We start from the raw sequence: 23,717 nt of genomic DNA on the forward strand, positions 1-23,717 counted from the left end.
AGAGAATCTAATTAGCAATGTATGTCCTCACCTTAGTCGCGCTTCTTGATACGGAGTCGAAGCTTAGGTGAAATATTTATGGCATGTTTTTTACGGCCAAATGCCCTTTCTGACGCCAACCTCAATTGAGGATCTAACAAAGATGAAATGAATGAAGGTGGATGAAATTTAGTAGGGAGGTGGAATTAATCGACTGTTGCCTACGATTAGGAGCTGTACCGGAATTTTCCTGGAGGCGAAAATGGGAGGGAACAAAAAAACCATTCAAGCCAGCTGACGGTGAGGTTCGAACCCACCCGTCACCCGAATGAAGAGCTTGGCTCCATAGCCGCAACACGTTAACACGCTCGGCCACTCCACTCCGTACAAACTAATCAGCAATGTAGGACATTATGTGGTAGAAAGTAGATGATGGTAGCTGTTGCTATTCATTTGAAATGAACACACATTAATGATATTAACCCTGTGTGGTGAATCCCTTACGTCATACAAGGGCATTTACTGATTCACGAACCAAACGTTGGTCTTGTCCTTTGCGTGAATTGCAAGAGATGACACTCTGCATGGTCTGTGTTCATTCTTTCAATTTTACTGAAGTAATAACAATAATGTGGAGGTAGAGGTGGGATCCCTCGCTGAGTCCGAGGGAAAAACCAACCCTGGAGGGTAAGCAGAAAGAAAGAAAGAAAGAAAGAAAGAAAGAAAGAATAACAAATGTGGTCCGCCTCTGTGGTGCAGTGGTTAGTGTGATTAGGTGCCACCCTCGGAGGCCCGGGTTCAATTCCCGGCACTGCCATGAAATTTGAAAAGTGGTATGAGGAATGGAACGGGATCCACTCAGCCTCGGGAGGTCAACTGAGTAGAGGTGGGTTCGATTCCCACCTCAGCCTTCCCCGAAGTGGTTTTCCTATCGCTTCAAGGGCAGTGTCCTGGAGCGTGAGACATTGGGTCATGGATACAACTGGGGAGATTGACCAGTACCTCGCCCAGGCGGCCACACCTGCTGTGCTGAACAGGGGCCTTGCGGGGGGATGGGAAGAATAGAAAGGATAGACAAGGAAGAGGGAAGGAAGTGGCCGTGGCCTTAAGTTAGGTACCATCCCGGCATTTATCTGGAGAAGTGGGAAACTACGGGAAACTATTTCCAGGATGGCTGAAGTGGGAATCGAACGCACTTCTACTCATTTGACTTCCCTAGGCTGAGTGGACCCCGTTCCAGCCCTCGTACTACTTTCCGAATTTCGTGGCAGAGCCGGGAATCGAACCCGTACCTCTGGAGGTGGCAGCTAATCACACTAACCACTACACCACAGAGGCAGACTGCAGTGGTACCCGACATATTAAAAACAGGTAGGATATCCGGCGCTCGTCTTTCTGAGCCACACATCTAGGTTATTATTATTATTATTATTGTTATTATTATTATTATTATTATTATTATTATTATTATTATTATTCACATTCTTTTTTTCCTCATTGAACATTAGTACTCACGAAGACTGGTAGATGTCATATTGTCATATTATGAATGAACTGGCTGCAGTTTGTGGTTTATAGTACTGATATGGTCTGACTAGTTGACTGAATGGTCAATGTACTGGTCTTCGTTTCAGAGGATCCCGGGTTCGATTCCCGTCCGAGTCGGGGAATTTAACCTTCGTTGGTTAATTCCAATGGCTCTGGGGCTGGGTGTTTGTGCTGTCCTTAACATCCCTGCAACTTACACACCACACATAACACTATTCTCCACCACAATAATACGCAGTTACCTACACATGGCAGATGCCACCCACCCTCACCGGAGGATCTGTCTTAGAAGGGCTACAATCGGCTAGAAATAGGCACACGAATTTATTATTATTAGTACCGGTACTGGTATACAATTCTTTGAAATTGGATTGTCCAGAATCTCTCCTTTAGTGGAATTGATTCATTACAAAGGGATCATTTCTGGGATAAAGAGCACCTAATCCTGCTTGCAAGTAGAATTCCTTGTCTTATTGGAAAGTGTGCAAACCTCAAACAAAAGCTGGTATTCTTATTACGAATATTTCCATATGTATTACTCCGGTATACATAAGAATGATGTGCACTTTGAGTTTGTTTATAGTTCGACTTACTTCCTTTTTATGAAAGGAAGAATAAGGAAGCTAAGAAAAATAAAATATTTTGTAGACATTGGAATCGGGTTTATAAGCTTTATTTCAATAGTTGTTTAGAAAATATGATAAAAATGACGTCCTATGCCAATGTCTGTCTCTCTCTCCGTATAAAAAGACTGGATCTGAAACCAGCGCAACGACGAACTAATAACGGCTGCGAAAGGAAAAGAGGCAGGCTAGACAAGGAAGTAGATATGAAGTGAGTGAGAGGGGAATTTGCTGAATGTTATACCGCTCGATTGATCCTCAGTGGCGTTCGTCTTCTTCTCTTTCTAACATTCTCCTTCCCTTTTCTAATACTTACTCCTCTGTCTCTGTTCCCCATTTCCTCCATGTTTGGCCTGGACTACTTCTCCCCACTCTTCTTCGCCACTCGTTCTTGTCGACCGCGCTACTTCAAAACTGCCTGAGTTTGTTCCTGCGAAAGACGTTTTCTCACCCCCCTTTAGCACTCTTGCTTGCTACTGCTGGCCCTTAATATAACTCTTGCAGGCAAGCGAGGTGAGGTTGGGCTAAGACTGAGGCCACGAGCCGGCAGCCCAGGCAGTCACGTGTGAATGATTAATGAGGAACGAAGGAGGTAGAGGAAGTGTCATGGTTAGCAGGTGGGGGTGCAGAGAGAGAAATGTTAGTAGAAAGTGGATGTGGTGTAAGACAAAAGGGAAAAGTGTAGGGTAGTGAAGGAAAGAGATAAATAGCAAAGGGTTGTCCGGGAGCACGAGTTTGAAAGAAGAAATAGCAAGAAAGGAGGTCTGTAACATTAATGTAAACGGTTTTCTCAGAAAATGAACATAAGTAACTGTTCAGAATATTAATTTAACTTTATTATGATGCGCTAATTATAGTATTTCCTTGGAAATATTAACATCTCCGATGTCAAAGCGGGCGTCTTCACTGCTCCATTCACGGTATCCTCTACTTGTCACAAGATGAAACTGAAAGAGATCCCGCCAAGGCCTCTCAACTTCGGAGTGCAAGTTAATGACCGACAAGACTTCTATACGTCAGACGTATCTCCCCATTTCAACTCTTAAGTTTTCCAACCCCGATATTGTTTATCTCTGTGAAAGCTAGGGAATCGTGCAGTTTCACGCTGTTCGTAGTCTCCCCTTTTTCAAATTTTGAACACCTCTGAGGAGTGGAGATGCCATACCTGCCTCTTGGACGGATGTCCCAGGTTCAATTTTTGTCCACCACAAAGGAATTTAATTCTACATTGTGGATTAAAACAGGGTTAGCTCAGATTGGAGAAAAAACCCGAGGAGCTGTCTGATGCGAGACAAGGATAATAATAATAATAATAATAATAATAATAATAATAATAATAATAATAATAACAATAAGAAGAATAAGAATAAGAAGAAGGTGCTACATTTCGTCCGGAAGTAATTTTGTTTGCTATTTGCTTTACGTCGCACCGACCGACATAGGTCTTATGGTGACGATGGGATAGAAAAGGCCTAGGAATGTGAAGGAAGCGGCCGTGGCCTTAATTAGGGTACAGCCCCAGCATTTGGCTGGTGTGAAAATGGGAAACTACGGAATACCATCTTCAGGGCTGCCGACAGTGTGATCCAAACCCAATATCTCCCGATTACTGGATACCGGCCGGACTTAAGCGACTGCAGCTATCGAGCTCGGTAAGTAAATCCTTATCCTCATTCTGGTTTTGTCTCTTCTCCGAACTTTGATAACCATCGTGGAGTATGTGTTCCTGTTTTACATTTTCCCGTATCCGAGATGCCGAATCATGGAGGTCAGACCACTAACGGAGGTTCCACGTCCAAAAAAATACGTTCTGCTCACGTCCTAGTTTCCCTTACATATTTCTTTTAAGACCAGGTTGTATTCTCATTTCGGAGGATAGGCCGAAATGGGCTGCTTTTCCACGGATTCGCTAGTGATAAAATTTAACATGATTTCTCTCGCAACGGTGTGCATCCTCTATGATGACGTGGTCTACCCACAAAATATTTAACATTCCGTAATACAACCGCATTTCAAAATCTTTCAGTCGATTAATTGATGAAGACTTTAGTGACCACCTTTCGGCACCGTAATTTACCACTGATAACACATAACACTTCACCAAACGCCAACGAATTCCAAAACGGGTGCCAGGGTTGCATACGATATGTTTTATATTAAAAAACACACTTCTACTTCTTAAAAATCCACAAATGCAATTACTTTATAAAACTCACACCGGGCTGAGTTGCTCAGATGGCTGAGGCACTGGCCTTCTAACCCCAAATTGGGACGTTCGATCTTGGTTTAGTCCGGTGGCATTTGAAGATGCTCAAATACGTCAGCCTTGTGTCGGTAGATTAAACGGCACGCAAAATAACTCCTGCGAGACTAAATTGCGGCACCTCGGAGTTTCTGAAAATCGTTTAGTAGTTAGTGGGACGTAAAGCCAATAACATATTATTATTATTATTATTATTATTATTATTATTATTATTATTATTATTACATTAACTGTATACTTCGCACCAACTACAACAATGCATTCTCCATATTAAATTTGGACGAAGTTACATTTCATCTGATTGCAACTATACTCATAGGTTGACAGTTATCCGGCACTGTGCGTCTTGTGAAAAGGTGTCGATGGCAGTTAATAGGCAACCACGCTTTATTCGAGCATAAGTCATGTGAATTATATTTTCATCACATTTTCACGGTTCTACCATATACTGGTCATGTGTCGTGGAAATCATGTTATTCATAGTACTTGGACAGAGCAGGAGATGACGGTGCGTTGGACAGATAGACTATAACGAAAAGGCAATGAGCTTACAGCAGTGAGTCAGGTTGCGTGCAGAATGGATGTGAAGTGGCAAGAACAGCCTGCGTAAATCAAACCGAAACGTTCGTTTGGTCGTAATGCCAAAGAATGTCATAGATAGCTTGTGGAAGCTAAGAGGAACAGTGCCCTTCCATATCGAGCCGTTGCGAAATGGGCAGCAGCATTTCAGCACGGACGTGAAACAAGCAGTGACATGCAACGATCCAGAAGACCTGTTAGTGTCCGGACTGAAGTGTTACGTGCAGTAATTACCCATTGCTTGGGTATTGAATAGAAGATAGAAACTTCTTGAGTTACAAGCCGAAACAGCCATTAAAGAACGACCCATCCATAGAGTGGCACACAGCTGGAGTCTAGAATTTTACTGCAACAGCCGCCAAACTCTTCGGACCTGTTTTCGTGCGATTTTGACCTCATCTACAAAGTGAAGGAATCATTGAGTGGGAGACGGTTTAAGCCACGAGAGGAAATTGTCAATACTGTGAAATATGGGACTGAAATATTTCACACAAAGGTGACTGGTATCCCACGTCTCACACATCATTTTCAACGTATTGTGGACAATCTAGGGTATTATTTTGACTGTTTGCTGTAACTGTTCCTGTATTCTCTGAGAATAAACATTATACAGAACAAGAATTTCACGGCTGGCAATTTCCTACACCTTGTAAACACCCGACATTATTCACACATAATCTCGTACACTCCCCGCACTAAAAGCAATACGTCTATTCATTTCATTACTCACAGATTCCACAGCACCTAACGCTCCCCACTCTTATCTCTATATTTGTATTTGTCTGGCATTCATTAGAGAAAAGTAATATTTGCCTTGAGTTATGACCCATACATATCGTGGTTTACGGAGGTCTTGATATGCTCGACGAAGTAGGGGTCTTAGCGTTGTCGATGTTCCACGAAGTACCGCTAAATTTTTACCTCGCGGATCATTAACTGAGCAAACTGGATATTTTAGTTGATGGAACCATTCAATACGATATCCCACGGTTCTTCCAGAGTGAACATGGAACCATAGAATTTTGTGCAGTTCATAACGTTCGATTAGATGGCCATCCAAACTGGAGCCTTCAATGTATACAACAAGTAATACCACAGACTAATTACGGATACATAACCAACCCGTCGCCCTATAATTGTTAATTGGAGACGAAGATGCACTAACTGATTTCTAGACATGCACATATAAGCTTGCTCACGAATTGTAAACAGTAACGTCCTTGGAATGGTTATTTATTTTGAATCTATGAGACGATCCTCTAGTCTGGTGGATCCTCAGCGTCTTCCAGATCCTTCCAAACACGTGTTCACCCTGTCTTTCTTAACTCTAGAACACTAACCCTTCGTAAATTTTACGACGGTAGGTAGCAGAACGGTATAGTTTATTGCCTTCCGCGCATGGGTGCATGCCGCTATTTTGTGTAGCTGATTTTTTCGAGCAGTTGTTGACTGTGGCATGTGCGATTGTTGATAACTTTGCCCATTCTTGTAATAATTGGGTGGGTGTCTTCATATTGACGAACGGTTAGTGATAGTGTGAACTTACAAGTATAATGTTTCTTCATGCCTTTTTTACATTTATACTGATTTATTTTCTTGGTAGGCCTAGTTTTGGTTTCTTTGCGATGTAAATAACCCACATTCATAAATTTAAGGGTTTATTTGAATATGATGTGTTATAAAATTAATTTATTATAAAACGTGTTCATTTAATATTTTTTGTGCGTCAAGTTTTCTATATTTAATAAATAATCACATAAAATTATTTAATATCTGCGTATTTTGATTCATGTTAAGTTTAAGACACTATAGGAACTCTAAAGAACAAATAACTTGCCAAGTATAAGCTGTTAGGTAGAAAATGTAACAATTATAAATTGGAGTAGTCAAATTTACGAAGGGTTAGTAATAATGTGTGGCTAAATAAGGTTAGTTTTCTAGGGTTAAGAGGCTACTAATAATGAGCCAGAGGCGCTAAAATTTGCAGCGTAGATTGGCGACTACCGTTACACACTGAGTTTGACATTGTATCAGCTCCTCGCCTTCATCATACATACCCGACCTCCGTTGGTCAACTTATCTGACACCGACGGTATTAGGTTTGCCAGCCCTAGAGAGTCTACCATTTTCATGTCGTTCGTAGCCCTTGACCGTCTTTTGCCGATACATTAACTTTTTGAAGTTCGAGCCTTTCACAATTCTCCTTCTGATTAGTGTTAAATAGAAGACAGTTACTCTGCACTACTTCCTCTAAAAACAGCAATCACCGTGACCACCATCAGATATGTGTGTGTGTTGTAGCGTTTAAGCTGCTGCAAACGTCATCGTGGAGTATGGTGTGAACTTTGACTTGGAGACTCTCAAGTACTTCTCGTTGCTGAAAACGCTGCGAACAATAAAACATTTACAGGACTTCCGGATGGACCTGACATATTCGAAAGAAAATATTTAATTTTGTTTGTGATTTCCAGTGTAAACTCCTTCACTGTTACGTTGAGGATCACAGTATTACTGCAAATATTGTTCATGTACAGTACTATGTTAGGTAGATTTACGTTGATATTAACTGTATAACGATGGCTGGAATATTTAGATGCCTAAGAACTGTTGACAATCCTCATTGATATGATACACACTTAGTAATGTTTGAATCAACCTACTGCTATCTAAACGTTCAATCTTTAGCCATGTAAATTAATGCACTAGAGAATTATCCCTTTGACTCCAGTTGCCATAATTGTTTGTTATCTACTTTAACAATTTGATCAAAATGTGTCAGTATGTATAGGAAATTGGAGCACAGTGAATGGTTAGTGATGTTTGGAAACGTAATATTTTTTTTCCCTTTCGCATACCAATTTCAAAAGCTTAGAGCGTTTATTATACAAATTTGCCTGAACGGCAAAGGACGAAAATGCATCTAAAAATGCTGCAATACAGTATATTCAATACGCAATGCGTTGTATAATACACTGACTGACAGAGCAAATGCAACACCAAGAAGGAGTGGTCAGAACTTTATGCCAATTGCAGGGTAGACTGACGTCACTGAGGTATGCTCATGATGTGAAATGCGCCGCTGTGCTGCGCACGTAGCGAACGATAAATGGGACATGGCATTGGCGAATGGCCCACTTCGTACCGTGATTTCTCAGCCGACAGTCATTGTAGAACGTGTTGTCGTGTGCCACAGGACACGTGTATAGCTAATAATGCCAGGCCGCCATCAACGGAGGCATTTCCAGCAGACAGACGACTTTACGAGGGGTATGGTGATCGGGCTGAGAAGGGCAGGCTGGTCGCTTTGTCAAATCGCAGCCGATACCCATAGGGATGTGTCCACGGTGCAGCGCCTGTGGCGAAGATGATTGGCGCAGGGACATGTGGCACGTGCGAGGGGTCCAGGCGCAGCCCGAGTGACGTCAGCACGCGAGGATCGGCGCATCCGCCGCCAAGCGGTGGCAGCCCCGCACGCCACGTCAACCGCCATTCTTCAGCATGTGCAGGACACCCTGGCTGTTCCAATATCGACCAGAACAATTTCCCGTCGATTGGTTGAAGGAGGCCTGCACTCCCGGCGTCCGCTCAGAAGACTACCATTGACTCCACAGCATAGACGTGCACGCCTGGCATGGTGCCGGGCTAGAGCGACTTGGATGAGGGAATGGCGGAACGTCATGTTCTCCGATGAGTCACGCTTCTGTTCTGTCAGTGATAGTCACCGCAGACGAGTGTGGCGTCGGCGTGGAGAAAGGTCAAATGCGGCAGTAACTGTGGAGCGCCCTACCGCTAGACAACGCGGCATCATGGTTTGGGGCGCTATTGCGTATGATTCCACGTCACCTCTAGTGCGTATTCAAGGCACGTTAAATGCCCACCGCTACGTGCAGCATGTGCTGCGGCCGGTGGCACTCCCGTACCTTCAGGGGCTGCCCAATGCTCTGTTTCAGCAGGATAATGCCCGCCCACACACTGCTCGCATCTCCCAACAGGCTCTACGAGGTGTACAGATGCTTCCGTGGCCAGCGTACTCTCCGGATCTCTCACCAATCGAACACGTGTGGGATCTCATTGGACGCCGTTTGCAAACTCTGCCCCAGCCTCGTACGGACGACCAACTGTGGCAAATGGTTGACAGAGAATGGAGAACCATCCCTCAGGACACCATCCGCACTCTTATTGAGCCTGTACCTCGACGTGTTTCTGCGTGCATCGCCGCTCGCGGTGGTCCTACATCCTACTGACTCGATGCCGTGCGCATTGTGTAACCTGCATATCGGTTTGAAATAAACATCAATTATTCGTCCGTGCCGTCTCTGTTTTTTCCCCAACTTTCATCCCTTTCGAACCACTCCTTCTTGGTGTTGCATTTGCTCTGTCAGTCAGTGTATGTACCAGTCACTCCAAGACACGCTAGGAAATGATTGGTAGATAATAATTTAACATTCACCATGTTTAAAATATGTATTGCTTCATGTCAGCCAACAGCAACATTACAAATGCAATACTTACTATGAAGAAACTCTGAAGAGGATTTTTGAATTCAACTCACTTTCTAACAAAGAAACTATCGATAAGTGCATATCGAAATCGACAAGGAAATTCCGCAGGGAGGAAGAGGGGAGCATACGAAAGCAATGTATAAAAATGTAGCTACAGTTTCTACCTGTAAGGTCCTGATATTGACACGGAAATGTTTAATAGGATTGCACGCGTTAACGTATAGCTGGACGTCGACAGCCCTGGTGATCAGTAGAAGCGAGCGCGTTATCTAGAGCTGTTTGTGCCAGGCAGTTAACACATGTTCCTTTGAGAGAAGAGCAATGAATTCGGCGAATGTTATTTCCGTGAAAATTTTTCTCTTCTTTCCGAGAAAGACCTTCGGAAAAAGGAGGTGGGTAGACATGTGATCGAACTAATTGAAAATCATTCCATGGGTGCCAGCATTGTCTCGGAGTCGTATCTTGAGATAAGTAGTGACAATGAAAGTTACGTTATAAGCAACAAAACAACATCTGCATTATGCGAAAGCGAAGGCAGCACGAATTTGCCAGGTACAAGAGATGTAACGCATCCGAGTTTGAACCCAAGTCTGATTCCCGTCAATCCACTGAAGAGATACCGCAATCACCTGATAAATCTACTAGTTCAAGTTGTGCTTCCAGTCCACAGAAAAAATTGAAACTTACTGTAGATCTTGCGTATAGGAAGAAAGCTGTACATTTATGGTTAAATAACGGTAGCAAGGAACGGCTTCCATTAATCACTGTTCTCAAAAGCCGTCGAAACTTGACATCACAACGATAATTGTTCTGGTGAAAGAAATCATTAAAAACTACGCCATTGTCCCGTTAAAAGAGAAGAAATTGAGATACAGAAAATTATTTTCTCGATTTGAAGAAGTAGGAAAACTGAAGCGGAAAGTGTGCGACGAAATTTCAAGGTAAATTTCAATGTGCCAAACTAATTTCAACTATATGATTGAGTCGCTTCTTCAAGAAGTACACAATCAAAGTTAAAAGAATAATCGCGAAATTTGTCGCAAATAAATGTTTGAAAGCAGCAACAATGTGATTATTACACTGCACCCCTTCTTCAATGTGCAATACAGATCAGAGTGGTTTCGTGTCCTAGATTAAAGTGAAATGGACTCTACTTTTCTTTTTATTGAGGAAAAGGAACAGTTGTTCAATCAGTTAGTGCACACACCCGTTAGGCCTACAATCAGTATGACCATCTTTCCCGAAATTATTCATTGTTATACAGAAGGTAACTAGAACATTCAGTCCGAGAGTTTCCAAAGAAATGTTTCATGCCGAAAATATAATTGTAACAGCTACAAAACCAGGGAAAATAAGAAATTAGGAAAAACGTTCATTTAAATATATTGCTTTGAGGAATCTTTCCCATTCGCTGGAGAAGTGTTTTCTACTGTTAGATTCCTGGATTACTTACAGTGACAAAAGCTGTTTTGGAGACATTACTAGGAAAACAGTGTAAAAATTCTCCAGATTCCTCGCGGCACTGCAAAGAAATTACGACATTTGAGGTTTTGTGTCGTCATTTAAGGCTAGCTTCACACTGAAGAAGTCTCTACAAGTCAAACCAGTCACATCTAGGAACTTCTAGGTCCGTCATGGCCAAGCCTATTCAGACAAGTCCGGTGGTTTCAAACCAAGCACGTTCAGTCTAGTCACACCCCCAGAAGAAGGGACGAGGAATGGATAGAATTCGGTTTTCTTTCTGCCTTGTAAATAGAATGTTAAATAGTTAAATTTATAGTTTTGTGCCGAATAGTTCGCCGGAAAATAGAAGCAAGATCTAGAGTCTTATCCGTTCAAATTGTATATTTTTTCCAAATAAGATACGAAAGTTTTGTAAGTAAGTAAGTAAGTAAGTAAGTAAGTAAGTAAGTAAGTAAGTAACCTTTATTTTTCTCCCTATCTTACAGTTTTACAACCTGATCGATCTTAACGGTGAAAAATAGAAATCCTCAATTGAAAAACCAATCAAAACTAGGAAAAGTTACAAGCTAAAAAACATGGAACGAAGATAACGTAGACAATGCACTATAAGGAACCGAGCTCGATAGCTGCAGTCGCTTAAGTGCGGCCAGTATCCAGTAATCGGGAGATAGTGGGTTCGAACCCCACTGTCGGCAGCCCTGAAGATGGTTTTCCGTGGTATAACTTAATTAAGGCTACGGCCGCTTCCTTCCGATTCCTAGGCTTTTCCCATCCCATCGCCGCCATAAGACATATCTATGTCTGTGCGACGTAAAGCAATTAGCAAAAAAGAACACTATTAGGATACAGTAATACACCACACTGGTAAAAAATGAAATGTCGTATGGCTTTTAGTGCCGGGATATCCCAACCACACTGGTACAAAACAACATATAACAAAAAAAAAAGTAAAACCACTGGCCTCGCGGTCTACTATAGTAAATACAGAACAAAAATACAAAATACTATAACACAAGGTTAACAACCTCACTTCCTGGGTACGTGATGGCATATGTAATCCAATCTCTCCTGACCTAGCATCTTACAAATGCTAGGATGCCTCGTTCTGGTGACACAAGCCATCATCGCTGACAGCTCCCCCCTCCCTCCGTTCCTCACTCCTAGCCAGCAGTGAGAAAGGCCAACATTTCCTCTGTGCTGTTTGGCGAAATACAACACTCTACCTGTGGCATGATAAACCACTACTTGGAACATCCTCCTCTTGATCCAACTGAGAATTTGCCTTTAATGCTGCTGAAAATCTGATTCTAATTCTAGTCAAAAACCTACACAAATTACCAGCTCACTTCCATTCCGAAACTAACCATCTCAAAAGCTTATCTCCATTGCACGGCTAAGAAATCCATTTCTATTGTTGTTTATTAAACACCCGCCTCTCTTCAAGCGTTTCTTTACACACTGTCAACGAATGAATGTGCTTCCTTTCTTCACCACGTAGTACACAAAACGTATTTCCTTTTAGCTTCGTCCAATCTTTATTCATATATACACCTAGAAACCACCAGATTAAGCCTCCCCTCACCGCCCTATTTACATTTACCACTCTCAAATTTACCATCTGATTTATCCTGAGAAACATCTTTAGGGTAGCCCTCTTTCTACATTCGGCCACCAGCTCTTATTCAGCAATACCTCTCGCCCTTTTAACCACACGATTCCAATACGTGCCCCTACTTCTCCCCATTTACAATTATAAAGCTCACCTAACCCAAGTCTATCTAAGGCATTTTTCACCTTGTCCACCCAGTAATCGCCATAATAACCCTTCATTTGAATTTGGGAGGCCGACTGCAGAATTAGGCCCCCTTCATCTTCTCTAAATCTACACCAGTAATCAAGCACTCTTTTTAAAATACCAATCTTGATGTACTCTTGATACAACATCCTTGCTCCTTCACTCGCGGTACACAAAGGTAAACCAACAACAGTCTTACAGAACCCACTCTTCACCACACCCCAAACCTCAGAAGCATACAGCATTTTACTCTTCACCACAGCATTAAACACCATACTTTGTATATCATAGCTTACCCACCTAAATTTATTCTCCAATATCCTAGTTACTGAAAGTGTCACTTGGCCCTTCCGTTTGGCTCGCCTAATCTGCTCCACCCAGCTACCATTTCTACTTAACATAAGCCCCAGATACTCCATCTTTTCCACCATCTCTATCACTTCTCCATTTATTGCCCATGACCTATTGACTTGGTTTTGGATGAAATTGAAAAGCAAAACATTATTTTACCGGGCGAGTTGGCCGTGCGCGTAGAGGCGCGCGGCTGTGAGCTTGCATCCGGGAGATAGTAGGTTCGAATCCCACTATCGGCAGCCCTGAAAATGGTTTTCCGTGGTTTCCCATATTCACACTAGGCAAATGCTGGGGCTGTACCTTAATTAAGGCCACGGCCGCTTCCTTCCAACTCCTTGTCCTTTCCTGTTCCATCGTCGCCATAAGACCTATCTGTGTCGGTGCGACGTAAAGCCCCTAGCAAAAAAAAAAAAAAAAAAAAAACCAACATTATTTTAAAGTCCTACCAGAGCAATATTTAGCAATAGTTATAAGGTATGTCAACGCAGGTATTACTTTTAATGAAAATAAATATTATTACACTACACAAAATAATTTCAATGCAAATGATTTAATATCAACATAAATATTACAATGAATATTGAATTCTCGTCCGCCTCTGTGGTGTAGTGGTTAGCGTGATTAGCTGCCACCCCCGGAGGCCCGGGTTCGATTCCCGGCTCTGCCACGAAATTTGAAAAGTGGTACGAGGGCTTGAACGGGGTCCACTCAGCCTCGGGAGGTCAACTGAGTAGAGGTGGGTTCGATTCCCACCTCAGCCATCCTGGAAGTGGTTTTCCGTGGTTTCCCACTTCTCCTCCAGGCGAATGCCGGGATGGTACCTAACTTAAGGCCACGGCCGCTTCCTTCCCTCTTCCTTGCCTATCCCTTCCAATCTTCCCATCCCTCCACACGGCCCCTGTTCAGCATAGCAGGTGAGGCCGCCTGGGCGAGGTACTGGTCATACTCCCCAGTTGTATCCCCCGACCAAGAGTCTGAAGCTCCAGGACACTGCCCTTGAGGCGGTAGAGGTGGGATCCCTCGCTAAGTCCGAGGGAAAAACCGAACCTGGAGGGTAAACAGATGATGATGATGATGATGAATATTGAATTCTCACGACCGCATTGTAATCGAAACAAACTTTCAACGTATTAGGTCGTGTTACGTACATGTAATACGTGTTGAAGAGATGATAAGTCATCATCATCATCATCATCTGTTTACCCTCCAGGTTCGGTTTTTCCCTCGGACTTAGCGAGGGATCCCACCTCTACCGCCTCAAGGGCAGTGTCCTGGAGCTTCAGACTCTTGGTCGGGGGATACAACTGGGGAGTATGACCAGTACCTCGCCCAGGCGGCCTCACCTGCTATGCTGAACAGGGGCCTTGTGGAGGGATGGGAAGAGTGGAAGGGATAGGCAAGGAAGAGGGAAGGAAGCGGCCGTGGCCTTAAGTTAGGTACCATCCCGGCATTCGCCTAGAGGAGAAGTGGGAAACCACGGAAAACCACTTCCAGGATGGCTGAGGTGGGAATCGAACCCACCTCTACTCAGTTGACCTCCCGAGGCTGAGTGGACCCCGTTCCAGCCCTCGTACCACTTTTCAAATTTCGTGGCAGAGCCGGGAATCGAACCCGGACCTCCGGGGGTGGCAGCTAATCACGCTAACTACTACACCACAGAGGCGGACGAGATGATAAGTACAGAACAAAAATGGCCATCCGGACACCAGTGGGATCCGAACCCACAACCTCCAGATCCTTTTAGACAGAACGAAGCTGGCCTAGGCCACAATAGCTCAATTGGTAGAGCAACCGACGCGAAATCGGGAGGTTGTGGGTTCGGATCCCACCGGTGTCCGGCTGGCCATTTTTGTTCTGTACTTATCATCTCTTCAACACGTACTACATGTACGTAACACGACCTAATACGTTGAAAGTCTGTTTCGAAAATAAATATTACAATTAAGATGCAGTTCTCTTAATCCACATTTTAATTTTCCAGTTTAAGAACACTGGAAACATTTGATGTGAATTACGATATGCACCGTTAAAAACAAATGTTTAAATAAAAGGTAATATTGAATGTCATCATCATCATCATCATCTGTTTACCCTCCAGGTTCGGCTTTTCCCTCGGACTCAGCGAGGGATCCCACCTCTACCGCCTCAAGGGCAGTGTCCTGGAGCTTCAGATTCCTGGTCGGGGGATACAACTGGGGAGTATGACCAGTACCTCGCCCAGGCGGCCTCACCTGCTATGGTGAACAGGGGCCTTGTAGGGGGATGGGAAGATTGGAAGGGATAGGCAAGGATGAGGGAAGGAAGCGGCCGTGGCCTTAAGTTAGGTACCATCCCGGCATTCGCCTGGAGATGAAGTGGGAAACCACGGAAAACCACTTCGAGGATGGCTGAGGTGGGAATCGAACACACCTCTACTCAGTTGACCTCCCGAGGCTGAGTGGACCCCGTTCCAGCCCTCGTACCACTTTTCAAATTTCGTGGCAGAGCCGGGAATCGAACCCGGACCTCCGGGGGTGGCAGCTAATCACGCTAACCACTACACCACAGAGGCGGACAATATTGAATGTACTTTGAAAAAATTATCAGAAGTCTTCAGCTGATCTCTTATATCCTTCAAAATGGCGGCTGTCATATTTCCTGTGCGGTAATTTGGGTGCTCACGGTGTAAAGCTCCTCTCGTTCTCTCACTAGTTAAATCAGTTTTTCAATTCGTTTTTCTAGATTTATGAACAAAACTGGAGAAAGAATAAACGCTAATAACTACACTGTGCAATATATGACACGAGCTAATAAGCAATGAGATCGGACTGAACTGATTCATCAGAATCAAGTCCGAATTAGTCCCCCTTCCACTTGACGGGACTGCTCTAACCCGGATTTGAGTAAGACGTGATCTGTATGGAAAAACAGATCGTTGGTAGCATAAAACGAAGGGAGGCTTCTGTGTTGAATTTTCCTGTTGACGTTGTAGACGTGACGGGACGGACTTGACGTGCCTGGATGTGTATCGTGTGAAACCAGCCTAACAGACATTGTGCCGGCTTGTGAAGACATTCATTTTGATGTTTATCGGGGAAACAGCATAATGAAAATGTAATCCTTCATTCCTTTTCAAATTTCTTCCCCAGGGTTCGTGTGCATGATTAAATATTCGTGGTTCACAACCAATTACACAACGGAGAGGCCTGCCGAGTTCGAAGTGCCTGCGAAATATTACCTTCTAACAATTAAAAAACTGTGAAAGGAAAAGGTGGCCTTAAAGTGCATACTCGTCGCGCAAGGTGCCAAAACAAATTGTATATTCATCATGAGATTCACGCACCTCATTTAAGTTTCACATTCGTTCCCTACAAAATAATGAAGTGACCTTGGCGAAGGGCCAGTTCGTTCTATCTCGTTCTAGTACAACTGCAACCACACACCGCTGTGCAAGAATTAGCGAGAAGCTGCGTTGTCACATTAATAGTCTATCAAAATTTTGACACTCAAAACAGCAGCTAATTTTTTACATCGCTGTTCACGGTTTCGTCATTCTCTGAGCAAAATTGCATTGAAGGTTTCGATATGAAATCGATAGTTCCCTTATAATTAATGACCTCAAAAATATTCTGATGTATTCTCGATGTATAATGATAAGGAAAGGAGTAGATTATAATGTACAGGAACAAGAAGAAATTGTTAATGCTAATGACATGGGAGAGTCAGTTTTAAGGTCGGAATTCGACAAAGCCTTGAGAGAACTCAATATGAACAACACACCTTTAATTGATGACATACCGTCACAATTACTCACCGCCTTGGGAGAAACAAGCATCGGGAGGTTATTCCGTTTAGCGTGTAAGATATCGTCGTTGCCGGGGCAAAACCTAGTATGTGATAATATTTTTGAGGTGTACTGACCCGCAGCACATACATTATGAAGAGCGAGAATGCCTCGACAATATTCACACACCTTAGATTCACATACCTTAGACGACAGAACCCAACCTGCCAAAGTTCTACGCTAAAATATTTCACATAGGAGGCTTTGTCCCGGCAGCGACGATATATGTTGCACGAGAAATATCATCCGATTTTAGACACAATGTTGTTATACCTATTTCCAAGAAATCAGATGCTGGAAACTGTTAAAACTACCGCACCATTAGTAATCACGCCTGTAATATTTTAACACGTATTATTTACACAAGAATAGAATGTCAAGTTGAAACAGAGTTGGGAGAAGATCAATTTGGCTTCAGAAAAAATGCAGGAACGCGTGAAGTAATTTTGATTTTGCGTCTGATCTTAGAGGGTCGAATTAAGAAAGATAAACCCACGTTCATGACATTCAGTAACGTTGATTGGACCAAACTGTTTGAGATTCTGAAAGTGATCAGGATCAGATACCGAGAAATACTTATCTACAGTCTGCATAAAAATCAGTCTCCAGTGATAAGAATCGAAGACTATGAAAAAGCAGCAGCACTCCAGAGAGGAGTGAGGCAAGGCTGCAGTTTTCCGCTCTTATTTTCACTGTTTATATAGAACAGATGATAAAGAAAATCGAAAATGAATTTGGAAGAAGAATCGAAATCCAAGGAGGGGATATCGAAACTCTGAGATTTGCCGATGATATCGTTATACCATCTGAGTCTGTACAAGATCTGGAAGAATTGCTGAATGGTATGGACACAGTCTTGCAGAAGGAGTATAAGGTGAAAATAAAGATGTAATGGAGTGCAGTCGAATGAAGTCTGATGATGCAAGAACTATTAAATGAAGAAATTAAGTCTTAAAGGAAGTAGATGAATTAAATGAACATTTCTTTTCTTTATTTGTTATAGGCTTTACGTCGCACCGACACAGATAGATTTTACGGCGACGATGGGTCAGGAATGTACTAGGACTGGGAAGGAAGGGTCCGTGGCCTTAATTAAGGTAGAGCCCCAGCATTTTCCTGGTGTGAAAATGGGGAACCACCGTAAACCATCTTCAGGGCTGCCGACAGTTGGGTTCGAACCCACTATCTCCCGACTACTGGATAGGCTATTGGTCGCTTTTAAGCGAGTGCAGATATCGAGCTCGGTATGAACACTGTTACTTGAACATTAGAATAACTAATGATGATAGAAATAAGGATGACCTAAAATGCAGACTAGTACAAGCAAGGAATTAATTAATTAATTAATTTATTTATTTATTTATTTATTTATTTATTTATTAATTAATTTATTTATTTATTTATTTATTTATTTATTTACTTATTTATTTATTCGACGTTAGCAGTGGCAAAGTTAGGGTACGTCGCCCTCTCTTATACTTACCCAGTAAATTACAATTTAATCTATATACTAATATATAAAGAGAAAAGCTTTGTTTGTGTGTAATGACAATGACTAATCACAGAAACTACTGGACTGATTCCAGAAAATATTTTACTAATATAAATATATATGATGCCTGAGGGACATGTGCTGTATTTTATTTTCGAAAAATTCAAGGGGGGGGGGTAAGGGTGATGGGGAGATATATAAAAATAATACGCTAATATAGGCGAAGTGTCGAATTTGTCATACAAGGGCGAGACAAAGCTCAATTTAAGACCCTTAACGCAAAGAACAAAACTCGGTAATCCCCACGGGCCAGGAAACCATGTCTTAAGGCCATAAAACCAACCGGTATGGAGATATTGGCACCACACTACCTCTACCCTAGGAATCGGATGAAGAAATGAACTGTCGTAACCATGGCAACGTTAACACCAGGATTCTAGAACAGCGAGATTATACATGTATGTTTGGGCATAGCTCCCAACCAAAATTGGTACACATATGACTTAACATCTGGAAGACACTCACAGAGGACTCCTTCGGGCGGGGATGGAAAGGCGGTGAAGTATAAAAAAAATCGAAAACTAGCCATATTCATGTAAAATCCATGGTTTTGGGGGTCGCCGTGGTTAATAGTCACAGTTCAGATTTAATTTAAATTCAAGATCGAACCCTTTGGCACGGCGCTTAGGAGTGGAAAATAATATGTCCAAAATGATCGAGATAGCGGATGAAAGTACGTATGTCCCAGCATAGCACTCAACCACACTTGGTACACATACGACTTACTATCTAGCACCCGGATATTAATGTGGAAACCGTAGTTTACAAGGTCTCCGAGAGGAACTGTGACAATCTGGATGCCGTTTATGTCATAGTTCAGACCCAGTCGTAATGTCCAATATGATCAAGATTATGGATGTACGCATGTATGCTCAAGCATAGCTCTCAAGCAAACTTAGTGCTCATACGACTTACGCTCTGGAGAGTGGATGGCATGCAAAAAATTGGAATTCGTCCTGTAAAAACATTGTACTACGTAAGAAATAAAACAAAAAAAATCAATTTCCGATCTTTTGCGTCTAGTACAGTTTTACCGTAGCGACTATGATAATATAATCCATGAATTCATGAATTTAGTCCATATAGCGCCCAGCATTTTTAATGTGGAAATATGGTCCAGTCCTGTTCACTGGCAATGGTTTTCGTCATGATTGTTTTAAGGTGCAAACGCCGCATGACCATCGGTTCATATCGACGAGGAAAATTGTGAAGATCATTTAAAAAATTTAAAAAATCGTCTAGGAATGATCTCTTGAGGAATAAGACTAGAGAGAGTGATGACTGAAGAGAATTTAATAAAAATCGGAATGTTAAATCGGTGAATGAGGTACTACAGTCTAGGCTATAAATATTGTTCACGCTAAGTGAAATGGTACTTTAGGGGAATGTCTAACGTTTAATTCTTAAATGTCCATGTAATTACCTGCCAAGTTGGGCTCAGAAGGCCAGCACTCTACCGTCTGACCTACTCAACCCGGCACTAAAATTACATACTCTACAAGAATAGATGGATAGTCCCATAGTAAAAGAACCACAGCTGATTACTTGGAAATTTCACTTACTGTACTCAAATAACAAAGTTTTCGCTTAAATTTTAGTTCACTGGATATGTGGAAATGCCAGATAAAACTGTTAGAATGATATTATCACGGAAACAGGACGGCATTAGTTAGCGGCGGTCTTAGTGGCGATAGACGGAATTATATAACTGTATTGATCCGTAAATCATTATTGATTTCAATCCACAGGCTTTACAATTAAAACATTTGCAACGTATTGCTACAATCTATAAATTTTCAGTTACAAATTCAAATATTTGTACATCAAGTCGGAAGAAAAGAGATACTTCGATGCTTTATTAGTGTGCGTGTTACGTAGCTCTAAAAAATACACGTAAAACAGGAAATTTCCGAGAGATTAATTACTTTCTTAGCCAGGATAATGTTTTCCGTACAACTAGGCATCACTACATAGATATGTCTTTTTGATGGTGGTGGTTCATTTGATCATTACACCATATAAACTTTAGTAAAAAGTAAAGAAATAGGTTTTTCTTCAAGACGTAGCAGCTGTATGACCGAGTTTGGCATGGTATATCGTGTTGTGCTGAGTGAAGTCAGCAGTAAGAATGTAGTGAGTGCTTCAAAAACTTAGCCAGATAGGTTAAGATGGGAGGACTAAAGATGGGGGGGTGGGGAGGTTCGTGGTTCGTCTAATTTTACGACCTGTAATTGAGTCTCCGCGAATATTTGACCCATGCTTGGTTCGGTGCACTTTGATGTTCTTATGGAAACAATTACCTTTTTCTTGTAACGCATAAGGCATGCATAATACCCCTGGGTATTTACGGCTAATGTGTACTTGATATTAGTCATACTACATCAAATGTTGCATGCAAATGAGCTTAATAAGTCAGAAATAAGTTCCACGCGAAGTCGCGGTCACTGCTAGTACATATATAAAAGAGATGTAGTATTCTATCATTAAACCAAGGATAACTAACCTAAACAACACATAGGGAGAACATATAAAGAAAAATGAAAGCAAAGCTTAACAAATAAAAAATAATAGCATGAAATGCAAAGCATGAAAGTAAAAAAAAGAAGGAATGAGGAAAAGTCCTAACGAAAAGGTTACTTACAAGCTGAGAAACGTAAGCAGTGCATTAACAGAACCCAATACATAACAAAGTAACAGAAATACAAGTGTGTCAATAAGGAGTGATATGTGTACACTTGTTAAAAGCTAAATGTAATGTACATTTACTCTATAACTATGAAAACACAATAACAACATAATTATAAAAACAACAGTTTTCATCAGCTGAACAGTAAAATGTCAATGTTACTTGCCTATGTACTACAAACGCACAACTTATCAGACGTCACCAATCACACGAAACAATCAACGGTATTCAACAGATAATCTCTGCGTGCTATTTTAAATGTTGTATTGTATTAGAGTTCCTGACAGCAGTTGGAAGTGAATTCCAGAATCTTGACAAATCACAACGAAGGGTTTATTATACATTGAAGTGTATTTGATGGGAATATCAAGTGTTACAATTATGGAATGAGGATAATAAGTGGAATTTTGAAGAAATGTAATTAGATAGATTTTCTTTCCGAGTTCGATAAATCCTCAACGTAAGTTTGTGAAAGTTTCGTCGCCTTGCGGTTTTCAGCCAGGAAAGAGATGTGTAGCTAGAGGTTATGTGAGCATCAAAACTCAAGTTAAAAGCTAATCGAAGACCAGAGTTCAATGATCGTTGGAGTTTAGTTTTCTGTTCGCGTGTGGCATCAACGAGGACAATGTCGCAATAGTCAAATATCAATGTTCGGAGAAGTTTTATCTTTACGTCTTGTGGAAAAATATCCTTATGTCGTTTCAGACGGTGTATCGTCGCGTTTATCTTTCTACATGTATTTATTACGTGTTCAGACCATTCAAGATTTTCAGTCAGAGTCATACCTAGGTTCTTCAGTTCCTTATAGAACGGAATTACGGTTGCATTCAGTGTCACCAGGGAATGGTATACTTTTATAAATGCGTTCAATGATTGCTGAGAACCGATTATAACTGTTTGAGTATTTGTCGGGTTGAGGAGGAGAGACTTTTCACTGGCGTACACAATTAGTTGTTGAAGGTCGGAGTTATTATTTCTTATTACGTGCGATATATCTTTTACATCATTAACATGGAAGTAAATTTGGAGGTCATCGGCACAAATGTGGTATCTATTATACCTTATTCTTTGAGGGTATATCATTAATATTGTTGCGTGTTGGTGGGGTAAATATACGAGTACAGAAACTGGTAGCGTCCTATTTCTAACATTTATTAGCTAAGCACTAAACTACACATGACTACACCCAACTTTCACTCATAATACACACGCAGTTCGCTCTCTCCCTCTCTCTCTCTACCCCCCGTGGGTGGGGGCGGTAGAATAACACCCACGGTAACCCCTGCCTGTCGTAAGAGGCGACTAAAAGGAGCCCCCAGGGCTCTGAACTTTGGAGCGTGGGTTAGCGACCACGGGGCCCTCAGCTGAGTCCTGGCATTGCTTCCACTTACTTGTGCCAGGCTCCTCACTTTCATCTATCCTGTCAGACCTCTCTTGGTCAACTCTTGTTCTTTTCCGACCCCGACGCTATTAGGTTTGTGAGGGCTAGGGAGTCTTTCATTTTCACGCCCTTCGTGGCCCTTGTCTTTCTTCGACCGATATCTTCATTTTTCGAAGTGTCGGATCCCTTCCATTTTTTCCTCTGATTAGTGTTATATAGTGGATGGTTGCCTAGTTGTACTTCCTCTTAAAACAATAAGCACCACCACCACCTCTCTCTCTCTCTCTCCCCCCCTTAGTTTCTCACTTTTTCATACACTACACAATTTTATATTCACCTATAAGTTCCCACGTCGCACGGCTACACGTTCTCTCCTTCGCCGTCGGGCCGCAATGTAGCACGCTAGTCCAACAATCAAGGCAGTTCACACACTTCACAGCACTGGCACTCGCTCATCACTGAACCAGACCAGCTGCAACTCAGGCAAGTCACTCTTCCCTTACATATCTGCGCCGATCCTTCCAAAACAGTGCGGATTCTGGATGTGCCCACCAACCGCCGAAATGGAAGACTCCAGATTATTCGTCTGGTAATTTCCATTGTCCCATGCTACGTTACAACGGGCGGAAGCACGAGGGAGCCGGTATAGCACTTACAGTAAGTCTTGGTAATGATATAGGCGCGGTCAAAGCTTAAGCGGGTGGGCCGATACGGTGATGTTCCCACTCATAGCATTTTGGCATGGCGGACGCGATAACCATTACCATAACGATTGCAAACAGAATCCTGTGGAGCTTCAGACTTCCTGACCCGTCACTGTGAATTAATATCGTGAGTTATAACACGTTGCTTACGATCTGTAAGGTAAGAGCGGATAAATCTTGAAGCTTCAGTACCAGAAAACAATATCTGAATATTGATCATTTCAAAAGCGCTGCTGAAGCCGAGGAGTGTGAGTATAGCCATTTGTATTTTGTCCTCTGCTTGTCTGATGTCGTCAGTCTCATTCAGAAAGGCACTTCTGCCTTTCTTGATGCCAGACTACAGTGGATAGCGAAGGGAGTGAGAGTGCAGGTATTCCTGTGTTTTAACATATACAAACCGCTCTAGTGTTTTGGAGAGGAGATGAAGAATAGAAATTTGACGGTAACCGGATAAATGTTTTCGA

Source organism: Anabrus simplex, chromosome 1 (assembly GCF_040414725.1).
Source record: "Anabrus simplex isolate iqAnaSimp1 chromosome 1, ASM4041472v1, whole genome shotgun sequence".
NCBI lineage: Eukaryota > Metazoa > Arthropoda > Insecta > Orthoptera > Tettigoniidae > Anabrus > Anabrus simplex.